Source organism: Giraffa tippelskirchi, chromosome 8, assembly GCF_054371585.1.
Source record: "Giraffa tippelskirchi isolate mGirTip1 chromosome 8, T2T-mGirTip1v1.2.pri, whole genome shotgun sequence".
NCBI lineage: Eukaryota > Metazoa > Chordata > Mammalia > Artiodactyla > Giraffidae > Giraffa > Giraffa tippelskirchi.
Window position 1 is genome coordinate 82,648,872 of NC_137282.1, and position 12,463 is coordinate 82,661,334.

Consider the following 12,463-nt stretch of genomic DNA (forward strand, 5'->3'; position numbering starts at 1 on the left):
CAGATTCTTTACCACTGAGCCACCTAGGACACGCCACACCTTCTATCTTACTCCCTGGAATAATTACTGTCGCAGCCTTTAGTCACCACATAAGCAGTCAAACTGCCCTAAGCCACAGAGCTCTAAGAAAGTCCAAACTAGACAACATAGAAGTGAAGCCCTGAAATAATATGATGTAAAGATTTCCAGCAAGTCTCCATGCTGGGTATGGGGATGGTTTCAATTGAGGCCGTGACCCATTTGTCAGAGCCCTACTGGGGTGACAGGAGCATAATTTTGGGTGAATGGTCCATTCTTGAGTGAATCTTGGGAAAACGTCCACAGAGTGGGAGAACCTGACACAGTGACTTGAAGCCAAGCAAAGTGAGGACACAGAAGCCATAATGAAAGGGATCCCATAGAACAAATTGAGGACACTTTGAGCATCAGAACAAATTACAGTAATGTATTAAAAATCCATGGACTAAAACAGGAAACCATGAATTCATATAATCATATAAAAGTAAATTATTAAATTGAACATTTGATGCAAAATGGTATATTTACATTGTTTCAAAATATCTTCCTATAAAATACACATTAATTACAAAAGACAAAAGAGTAACTTCACAATGAAGAAACTGGGCAGATTCCATTGTATCTAAGGATCAAAATGAAAATAATCAGAATGGGAAAAAAAAGAAAATCAACTGCCACTTAACAGTTAAAAGGAGAAAAACATCTGCGATGACATATGTACAAAGGAACATAACCTGAATCTAATCACAAGTAAATATCAGGCAAACCCAAACCGAGGGACATTTTACAAAATAACTGATCTGTAACCTTGCAAAGTTTTAAGGTTACGAAAGTTGGGAAAAGATTGAAAAACTAGTCCCAACGAGAAAAACCTGACAACTACATGCAGTCAGTAAATTGTAAACTTTATGTTTGCACTAAAAGGACAAAATGGGAGAAATGGAAAAACCTGAATAGAAAGAGAAACTGAGGATTAGATGGTTGTAACAGATGAATGTTGATTTTCTGATTTTGACGGTTGTCTCGCATGGGCCACGGGTACGATGCGGGCAGGCGGGCGGGTGGGGGAGGAGTCTGACACTGCTTGCTGCGCGGCAAAAAGGAAAGGATAAAAAACTAGCTAATCATTTCAAGATGTGAAAACAGAGCCCTACAGAGCTTGATGACAGATGGTCTTCTGTCTCTTAAAGCTCTGAAAATCACCTCCTGTTATAGAGCGAAGGTTATCTGTGCTGTACACCGACTGGCACTAAAATCACTAACGGTACCTACAGATGTGTGTGCTTGGAAGCTCAGTCCCCTCTAACTCTTTGCGAGCCCACAGACTGTAGCCCGGGAGGCTCCTCTGTCCATGGGCTTTTCCAGGCAAGAATACTGGAGTAGGTTGCCATTCCCTTCTCCGGGGGATCTTCCCGACCCAGGGATCAAACTTGGGTCTTTTATGTCTCCTGCATTGGCAGGCCGGAGAAGGCAATGGCACCCCACTCCAGTACTCTTGCCTGGAAAATCCCATGGACGGAGGAGCCTGGTAGGCTATAGTCCATGGGGTCGCTAAGAGTCGGACACGACTGAGCGACTTCACTTTCACTTTTCCCTTTCATGCACTGGAGAAGGAAATGGCAACCCACTCCAGTATTCTTGCCTGGAGAATCCCAGGGATTGTGGAGCCTGGTGGGCTGCCGTCTATGGGGTCGCACAGAGTCGGACACGACTGAAGCGACTTAGCAGCAGCAGCAGCATTGGCAGGCGGGTTGTTAACCATTAGCGCCACCTGGGGAGCCTACAGATGGATACTAACAAACACCATGAAACATGTCAAATTAGTTAACGGACGACAGAGATAAACTCGATCACACAAAATACATGAGGAGGAGAAACATGTTTAAGTTTTACCCCCCCTCCCTCCCCGTATCTTAATTTAAAACACACTGGCAAAAGCAATTTCCAGAGAAATAATCCAAGTTGTTCGGTGGCTTCCACCACAGACAAGCCTAAGAAATCACGCCCATTCCTCCGCGCTCAAATTATCCCCCACCAATGTCACCCACGGGAGTTGGCCCACGACCACCTCGCACGAGTCATCATCCCCAGGGACCCCTCTGAGATTTCCCCACCGGACCGTGCGGGGCAGCGCCGCCCTCCACCCCCGCGAGCTGCCACCGCGGCGCCCACCGGGGACCGGGCAGGAGCTGGAGGACCCCGGTCCAAGGCCGAGGTCGAGCCCGAACCGGACTTCGTTCCCAGCCAGCCGAGGGCGACCCCGCGCCTCCGAGAGGCTGAGCATGCTGCGGCGGGAGGACGACGCCGGGGGACCGGGTAGCGGGGCTGGGTGCGGCGGGGGATGGCGGGGCTGGGGAGGTCGCGGGCACGCCAAGACTCGAGGGCGTGAGGGGGCGGAGAAACCCAAGGACGCCGCGGGCCGGAGGGCGAGGGGAGGAGGCTGGGGCCGTGCGAGACGGGAACCTGCGGGCAGTTACCTCCGCCAGGGCCTGGCCCGTCCGGGGCAGGGAAGGCGCGGCGAGGCCGAGATGAAGGAGGGCGACGGAGACGGGCGGAGCCGCCCGCCCCAACGCGAGCCTGCGCCTTGGCGACGGCGGAGGGCGGGGAAGGGACGCGGGAGAGCGCCGCCAGTGCGCCTGCTCCGAGCCGGCAGGGAGCGCGGGCGGGAGGCTGGAGGCGTTCCACCCTGCTTCTCTCCCCTGGGTCTCCGGGGTTCCCGCCCTCGTCCTCCCAGCGGTCCTGCGCCTCCGCTGCCTCCCCGCCTGCGTCCCCTCTGCCCGGCCGCCCGTCCTTCCGCTCAAGGTCTCATCCTCCGCTGCTGGGATCGTTCTGTTTCACCTCCACGATGGTGCGTTCCCTTCTGGGACACACACCTTTGAGTGCCCAGGCTGTGTGTGGCGCTCTCCAGAAAACCGTTTAATAACCGACTAATATGTAAACTGTGAAAGTGCTGCACTCAATATGGCAGCAAATTTGGAAAACTCAGCAGTGCCCACAGGACTGGAAAAGGTCAGTTTTTATTCCAATCCCAAAGAAAGGGAATGCCAAAGAATGCTCGAACTACCGCACAATTGCACTCATCTCACACGTTAGCAAAGTCATGCTCAAAATTCTTCAAGCCAGGCTTCAACAGTACCTGAACTGTGAACTTCCAGATGGTCCAGGTGGATTTAGAAAAGGCAGAGGAACCAGAGATCAAATTGCTAACATTCGTTGGATCATCGAAAAAGCAAGAGAGTTCCAGAAAAACATCTACTTCTGTTTTATTGGCTATACCAAAGCCTTTGACTGTGTGGACCACAACAAACTCTGGAAAATTCTGGAAGAGATGGGAATACCAGATCACCTTACCTGCCACTTGAGAAATCTGTATGCAGGTCAGGAAGCAACAGTTAGAACTGGACATGGAAAAACAGACTGGTTCCAAATAGGGAAAGGGTTTTGTCAAGGCTGTATATTGTCACCCTGCTTATTTAACTTCTCTGTAGAGTATATCATGAGAACACTGGGCTGAATGAAGCACAAGCTGGAATCAGGATTGCCAGGAGAAATATCAATAACCTCAGATATGCAGATGACACCACCCTTATGGCAGAAAGTGAAGAACTATAGAGCCTCTTGATGAAAGTGAAAGAGGAGAGTGAAAAAGTTGGCTTAAAGCTCAACATTCAGAAAAGTAAGATCATGGCATCTGGTCCCATCACTTCATGGCAAATAGATGGGGAAACAGTGGCAGACTTTATTTTTGGGGGGCTCCAAAATCACTGCAGATGGTGACTGCAGCCATGAAATTAAAAGATGCTTGCTCCATGGAAGGAAAGTTATGACCAACCTAGACAGCATATTAAAAAGCAGAGACATTACTTTGCCAATAAAGGCTCATCTAGTCAAGGCTATGGTTTTTTCAGTAGTCATGTATGGATGTGAGAGCTGGACTATAAAGAAAGCTGAGGGCAGAAAAGTTGAGGCTTTTGAACTGTGGTGTTGGAGAAGACTCTTGAGAGCCCCTTGGACTGCAAGGGGATCCAACCAGGCCATCCTAAAGGAGATCAGTCCTGGATGTTCATTGGCAGGACTGATGCTGAAGCTGAAACTCCAATGCTTTGGCCACCTGATGCAAAGAACTGACTCATTTAAAAAGACCCTGATGCTGGAAAAGATTGAGGGCAGGAGGAGAAGGGGACGACAGAGGATGAGATGGTTGGATGGCATCACTGACGCAATGGACATGAGTTTGAGTAAACTCCGGGAGTTGGTGATGGACAGGGAGGCCTGGCATGCTGCAGTCCATGAGGTCGCAAGGAGTCAGACATGACTGAGTAACTGAACTGACTGAATATTCATTGAAAGGATTGATGCTGAAGCTCCAGTGCTTTGGCCACCTGATGCAAAGAGCCGACTCATTGGAAAAGACCCTGATGCTGGGAAAGATTGAAGGCAGGAGGAGATGGGGACAACCAAAGATGAGATGATTAGATGGCATCACCCAGTCAATGGACCTGAGTTTGAGCAAGCTCCAGGAGATGGTGAAGGACAGGGAAGCCTGGCCTGCTACAGTCCATGGAATCACAAAGAATTGGACATGACTGACCACCTGAACAAGAACAACAAAAACTGGTGATTTTGGCAGTGAATCCTTATTTTCCTCTTTTGCAAACACACTTGATTAAGTCCAAAATCAACATTTTAAAGATGTCCAAAACAGTCTACTGCATTAACATTCCAGTTGATTCCAAAATGTAGAGCACCAGTAACTTAGTTTTGGTTTGGTTTTCTGATGGCAACGTAGACCACACTGCCAAACTGAAATTCTGGTACTCTGAACAACCCTCCTAAAAATGTGAGTTTTATGCAGATATAAAATATTACATGTCAGGACATAAGAACATAAAATGAAGCTAGTGCACCTGAGACCCTGAAATTTTTATTTTGATTAAATTCAAATAGCTGCGTGTGGTTAGTGGCTCCTGTATCGTGCAGTGCAGCTTTAAATCCTTGTTAATGAACTTGACTCAGCTCCAGTTTCTCTCAGCCTCAGTTCAGAATTGGAAATCTCTTGGAGGGAAAATTCAAGTGGTGCAGTTTGGATATGGGATTTACTCTTGGATCAGTCAGCTATGGCTGGGATCATATAGTGCAGAAATGGCTGCTGAGAGCTTGCTTGTCTGTGTGTATCTGAGGCCATTCTCCCCCAACAAGGGGAATTATTATAAGCTGAGGTCTATTATAAGATGGAGTGGTGGCTTCCCTGATGGCTCAGTGGTAAAGAGTCTACCTGTCAATACAGGAGACACAGGTTTGATCCCTCATCCGGGAAGATCCCATATGCAGTGGAGCAACTAAGCCCCTGTGCCACAACCATTGAGCCTTCACTAGAGCCCGGAAGCTGCAACTGCTGAAGCCTGCACACCCTAGAGCCAGGACTCCGCAGCAAGAGAAGCCACTTCAATAAGAAGCCCAAGTACCACAACTAGAGAATAGCCCCCGCTTGCTGTAACTAGAGAAAAGCCAGTGCAGCAACAAAGAATTATTTTAAAAAGATGGAGTGGTGAGTTATTTAGGATAGACTAGGGCACCATATCAAAAAGTCTCTAACATAAATTAGTGACCTAGAGAACAAAGGCAATTACTTGTGTAACTATTACAAGGTGATTTAGTTTGTTAGGTTTGCTCTTCTCAACACAATTATTCAGAGATCTAGGTACCTTCGAGATACTCATCCTGTAATTCTCCAATATCTTGTTGCATAATCAAGACTGATGTCCAAGTGGATTCAAGTCAAAGGAAAGGGGAAAAGGAGGGAGCATCCCCACAGTCTTGAGATCTGGGTTCAGTACAGTGGTACACAGTATTTCTGGTTATGTTGTTTTGGAGAGAATTTCATCATCTGTTCACACCTAGCCATAAAGCAGGCTGGGAAATAAAGATTAGCAGTGTACCCAGTGAGACTGATAGAATAATTTAGGTGGATGATTAGCAGTCTTCACAAGTGCTTAGAATATTAAAAATAGTAATACATATTTCCTGTCTTCAAGGGTATCACAGGTTTGGTGAGGAGATAGAAAATTAGGTAATTAGCAATGAATAAGGAACATGCTGTCAGAACCCAAAGAAAAGAATGACTTAAAACAGTATTTCTCAAGCTTTAATATACCTACGAATCACCTGGGAATCCTGTTAAAAATGTAGATTCTGATTCAGTAGGTTTGGGGTAGGTGGGGCCCTAAGATCAACTCTCCTAACAAGCTCCCAGGTGACACCAATTCTGCCAGTCCTTGGACCAGTCCTTAAGTAGCAAGTGGTTGCAGTTGCAGCAGAGGGAATAATATTTGAGTTTTGTATTAATGTACAGTGATCAAGAGTCCAGTTTTGGATGTTAGACATCTTATATTGAATTCCAAGTTTCAATTTACTGGCTGATTTATTAATAAATTTCTTATCTTTAAGCCTAATAAAGACCGTAAGTAATAGAGAACCACACACAAACTGGATTTAGCAATAAGAGAAGTTGATTGGCTCGTTAACCCATGGGGTCAGCAGGTAGCTTGCAGGTTTGATCAGGCAGGGCTCTTGCATTTTTCTCTAGTTCTCGTCACTCTGCTGTTTGTCTTCAGGCTGGCTTCTTTTGTGGTAAAGTGAGAAGATTGCACATTTACACCTATTTTATAAGCAAAATGTAGTTTAAATTTTTTTCTTTAATTAAAGATTCTTTTTGAGCTGCCAACCCAATATGTAGCAGGGAAAGTCTTTACCTTGATGAGTAATGGTACTTCCATTTCTTCTTTGAGAAATCTCTTTCAAATAAATGCTGTGCCTTGCAGATGTCTTTTTCTCATTCTACTCAATCTACAAGGTAGATTCCTAATGAGAGTGGGAGGAGGGGTTATGTGCCCTAAAGGCATTGAGAGAGTGTTTGCATTCAAATTTTATTTTTTATAAAATAAAAAATCCTTTCTTCAGGATGTCTGATGTTGGCTCCTGGGTCTATTGCATTGGTGTCTATAACTTCTTGTTGTTTAGTCCCAAGCCGTGTCCAACACTTGTGCGACTCCTATGGACTTGTAGCCCGCCAGGCTTCTCTCTCCGTGAGACTTCCCAGGATCCTCTGTCCATGAGATTTCCCAGGCAAGAATACTGGAGTGGGTTGCTATTTCCTTCTCCAAGGGATCTTATGGATTCAGGGAGCAAGTCCCCAACTCCTGTGTTGGCAGGTGGATTCTTTACCACTGAACCACCTGGGAAGCCCAAGTCTGTAGCTAGAGTCTCTAATTTCTCTCTTGATGATGCAATCATGCCCACTAAGGCTCAGCCATCCCCTTCATCTCTGTATTCTGTTGCCTTTACAGGGGAGGGGGGTCTCCTTGCTCTCAAGTTCCCCAGAACATGTGAGAATGTTCTGTGCCTTGAACTAGACGTAAGAGCTGAAAGCAGGTCAGAAATAATGACTCAGCTCTTTCCTCTAATTATAACACGTCACCATGCTTTATGCTGTTGGAATCACCCCCATATTGAGGGAGAGAGAGCATTCTGAAGGACAGTCTTTTCCAATAATTTAGAAAAGCTGCTTTGCTCTCAACTTTCTCTTCAACCCTGTCTTCATGAGATTTTGAGACAGAGGCATATCTGTTTGTTTATTTCCACTAAGCCAGAGGGGCTTTCTTCTTCCTCTTGGATAGTATCCCTCTTGTGTATATTCTGAGTCTTCTCTGAATTGTCCCTGCATTGTGGCAAAAGCCCATATTCATGCTTTAATGCTTTGAATTTGATATAACAGGAAATGTGATGAGTCCCTCTCTCTGTGAATACAGGTGTCATCAAGAGTAGAAACCATTCTCTGATTTCTCTTCCGAGGCTCTGTTTTGGAAAAGTGGACCCACCACACCTGTAACCAGGCAGATGAGGGCTGTGCAGGGGTGTGCCCACAGCTTGCCCAGCCATGGCTTGGACCTTATTTTTAGATAAATGTAACAGTAATTGTCGTAACATGCATCCTTTTAATTTTCAAGTCCTGAATTCTGTCTTGTTTAAATGGCAATTGAAGTTGTTCTACTTTCAGAAAACCCATCAGAAGGAAACAGATGACTAATACAGAAAGAAAAAGTAAGTCAAATACCAAGACCTGGGCTGTCAGGACAGGACACAGGAAAGAACATGTGCTTTTAGGTAAGTTTCTGTATTTTGAATGAGGTGGTAGCTAAACAGGGGTGTTCACTTTGAGAAAACATTATTATATGATTTGTGTACTTTTCTGTATGTTATTTCAAGTAAAGGTTTGTTTAAAAACATATTGAAAGCTACCATTTAAACAAAGAGTCAGACACGACTGAGTGACTAACACACACACACCATTTAAACAAAGATTAAAGTAAAAGCGGTCATCTGTTGGGACCCAAACCTTTAAAGGATGAGTAGGGTTGTGATAGAGAAGTGGAGAAAGATTATGATTTTTGTTACATAATATGGAATAAATGTAGGACATATCCAGGGGATGTAAAGTGAGCTCCTATTGCAGTCTACACACAAGGTATTGGGTGCTAGCTTAGCAGACTCTCTGACAACTGCTGTTCCACACACTCAGAGGTGAATCTCAGCAGCCTCATTAATAGTACATAACCCTGTCCATTAATAGCACGTAACACTGCCCTCTCATGTCGTACCATCCCCAGCTAACTAATCGACCAGATAGGACTTAAAGCAGTGGAGATGGGTAAATATTTGACAACCTGCTTTACAAGGTAGAGGAGATACCATGATTTATAGTATTTGCCAGTTTCTGTGGTGCACATTTTCTCACCATGATGTTTTCCAAGTTTCCATCAGTCAGCTCAAAAATTCCCTGAAAATTTAACAGTCAGCTCTCAAAACCCAGTCCCAGGGGCCCCAGCACACCAATGACTTAAGACAAAAGTGAAAGTGAAAGTCGCTCAGTTGTGTCCCACTCTTTGAGACCCCATGGGCTGTCCATGGAATTCTCCAGGCCAGAATACTGGAGTGGGTAGCCTTTCCCTTCTCCAGGGGACCTTCCCAATCCAGGGATCGAACCCAGGTCTCCCGCATTGCAGGTGGATTCTTTACCAGCTGAGCCACAAGGGAAGCCCTGACTTAAGACAGGCAAGCCACAATCACCCTGAGAGGGAGAACAGTCCTTTTGATGGATTTATCATAAGGGAGAAGAAGTGTCTTTCCCATAAGGCCATGTCCTCTCGCGTCTCATTCATCTAGATTGAGGTCACACGTGCCCTGAATATAATGTAGAACACTTTTAAGAAATGCCTCATCACCAACACTTTTATGGACATAAATTGATATTTTCAGGGTTTGTGAAGATTGGAATTTTAGCCCACTCACAAGCTAACAAACTCTCCTGTTACTGTTTCATGGTGTTGAGAAAACACCAGACGCCTGTAGTTGGAGAAAAGGACTTTATTTCTTAAGGCAAAAGCTGTAGGCAGAGTGTTAGTATGATGTTCATGAGTTTCCCCATGACTCCGAGTTCCCACGCCAGCAGCACAGGTGCCTACGTGGATGAAGTGTGGATTTTTTTGATATAAGTGAGGAACATTGAGCTGGGCAGTTTCTCACTTTTATTGTGAATGGCAAGTGGACTAGCTCATTGTTTGGGATGTTACCTTTGCAAAACCCCTCAGAAATGGCTGGTAAGAGCAATCTGGGTTTTACATTCTTGGCATATCATGCAAAGGTGTGGGACATAAAGGATCCTGGTGGATTGTGTATCCCATCAGTGAGTCCAAAAATAATTCAGAAGAATTGATCTGAAAATGAAAAAGAATCTAAAAAAGAATATATATGTACATGGATAACTGAATGACTTTGCAGTATACGTGAAAGTAGCATATTATAAACCAACTATATTTCAATAAAAAAAACAAACCTTCCCTGTCCAAAAAGTTAGTCTATCAGTGTAAAATCATGTGAGGAATACCTTAACCAATTTATTTAGCTTCTGTTTTATTTTCATGAATGAGAAAAATGATATAAAACTCTATCTTATAAAATCTAAATATATCTTTCAATAATACAAAATAAAAATTCCAAGTGATGAGTCTATTATGTCAGTTTAATTGGCAACATTTTTTTTCTTGGTAGTACATTAAAAATGGTTAATTGATGGCACTTGAAACTAAATGAAATATTTAATATTTCTCATTATTAGGCATGTGATTACTTTTATTATAAACTCTGATTTTTATTACTGGAGTATGGAAATATGCTATAGTCAATTTAGCCTGCTATGTTACTAGTTCTCCTATTTTCTTGTAAAATTTTTTTTCAAATTGTTTTGTAATTCACTTGGTTTTTCAAGATATGTAACCATGTTGCCTTCATATGGAAATATTTTGAGATTTTTACTTATATTTATCCTTTTACATTATAAAGTTTATAGCATTTTTTGGTGTATTTTATAATTGCTAGCATCTGAATTACTTTGTTCACTAAAAATGGTGTCAAGAGGGATGGACTCTAGTCCTTTCCTTTCAGGATATGAATTATACAGGAGAACAAATACACTGACAAAAACATTAAGTGTGACAATATGTGAAAACAACGGATATTTGATTTAAAAAAAAATTTTATTTTGGCTGCAGTGGGTCTCCGTTGCTGCATGGGCTTCTCTCTAGTTGTGGAGAGCATGGGCTGTTCCTTGCGGTGGCTTCTCTTGTTGTTGAGCACAAGCTTTAGGGTGACAGGCTTCAGCAGGTGTGACTTGAGGGCTCAGTTTTTGCAGCTCCCAGTGTTTGATCCCTGGGGTAGGAAGATCCCCTGGGAGAGGAAATGGCAACCCACTCCAGTAGTCTTGCCTGGGAAATCCCATGGGGAAAGCAGCCTGGCGGGCTGTAGTCTATGGAGTCACAAGAGCCGAACACGACTTAGAAACATATTTTTTCAAATATGTTTTCACTATCCTAGGACCTCTGATTTCCATATAAATTTTAGAATCAGCTTGTAAATTTCTACAAGTGTGCTGTAAATCTGGTTGGCAATGCACTGACTCTATATATCCATTTTATGAGAATTCATGGTTAATATTCTTGTTTATTCTTCCAATCCACGAGTGTTGTGTATTTCTCATTTACTTTCTTCCAAGACTATCTCAGTTTCCAATGTATAGGTCTTATATATAGTTAAAATTAATCTTATTTTATGGTTTTTAATGTTATTTTAAATGAGTATTTAGAAGTTTTTGACTACTTGCTGCTAGTATATTGAAATGCAGTTTTCAAAAAATTTTATATATTTATATATTCATTGACTGTGCTGAGTCTTCACTGCTGCAGGTTTTTCTCTAGTTGTGGAGAGTGGGGGCTTCTCTCTAGTTGGGGTGCATGGACTTCTCATTGCAGTGGCTTCTTTTTGCTCTAGGGCTGCAGACTTCAGTAGTTGCAGCATGTGGGTTCAGTAGTTGCAGCTCCCAAGCTCTAGAGCACAGGCTCAATAGTCTCAGCACACAGGCTTAGTTGCTCTGTGGCATGTGGGATCTTCCTGGACCAGGGATAGAATCCATGTCTCCTGCATTGGCAAGCAGATCCTTTACCACTGCGCCACTAAGGAAGCCCTGGAATTGGTTTATATACATTGACCTTGATCTTGCTAAACTTACTAGTTCTAGAAATTTGTTCTGTTTAATAGTTCTGCTATTTTCTGTATATTTTTGGGGATCTTCTACGTAATTATGTTTTGAATGATTCTGCTTTTTGCTTTTCCAATTTGAATGTCTTTTATTTCTCTTGCCAAATTGCACTGATCAGGACCTTCAATCCTGGTTGAAGAGAAACCTTATTTTTAACTTTAAGGAGAAAGTGTTTAGTCTTCCACCATTAAGTACAATTTTAGCTGTGCATTTTTCACAAATACCTTTTATCAGGCTGAGGAAGTTCTTTTAGTTCCTAGTTTGCTGAGAATTTGTTGATGTCATGCTTTGGTATGATTTTGTGTCTTTCCTGCTCTGGGTTCACTGAGTGTCTTGGATCTATGGGTTTAGTTTTCATCAAAGCACAAGGAACTTAGTGGTAAGGTAGGTGGCAGATACAGTGGACTGAGGTGTGCCCAACATGCAAGTTTTTTCGTGAAGCACTTCCTTCCTCTTCTGTATTGTTTGGAGAATGATTCTACACCTCACAACCACTGAGTCTGTAACTGAAGCTGAGTTAATCGGTGCCCTTCCTGGGACTTGTCTGTTGAATTCACCTCTGGGTTAGAGCAAACAAAAATGAAGAAACTTGACCCTGCCTACGCTCTCCCAGGACTTACGGAGCAAACTGCAGAAGGAGACAAAAAATAATTCAAAGGAGGACAGAGCCAACCTAGAGAAAGCCCTGAAAATACTGGAGTTCTGGATCTAGCCATGTGGAGGCTTCTCTATTATTTGGACTTCTTAGTTTTGAAGGGCAATAAATTCTGCTTTTGCTTAAACTAACTTGAGATT

The 12,463-nt window shown here is 43.5% G+C and overlaps 1 protein-coding gene and 1 long non-coding RNA gene across 16 annotated transcripts in view; one reads left to right on the forward strand and one right to left on the reverse strand.

Moving 5' to 3' along the window:
• Positions 1-2,610, reverse strand: part of CPLANE1 (ciliogenesis and planar polarity effector complex subunit 1) — a 99,302-nt gene extending 96,692 nt beyond the window's left edge. For all 15 annotated transcript variants that reach the window (XR_014062729.1, XM_081522014.1, XM_081522021.1 and 12 more), the window contains exon 1: positions 2,496-2,610. The gene's annotated coding sequence lies outside the window, so the exon portion shown is untranslated. The remainder of the gene's footprint in view (positions 1-2,495) is intronic.
• Positions 2,475-9,909, forward strand: LOC145518188 (uncharacterized). Its single transcript, XR_014062730.1, has 2 exons — positions 2,475-5,566; positions 8,075-9,909. It is a non-coding gene; the product is annotated as an uncharacterized LOC145518188 (long non-coding RNA).
• Positions 9,910-12,463: the final 2,554 nt, after the last annotated feature.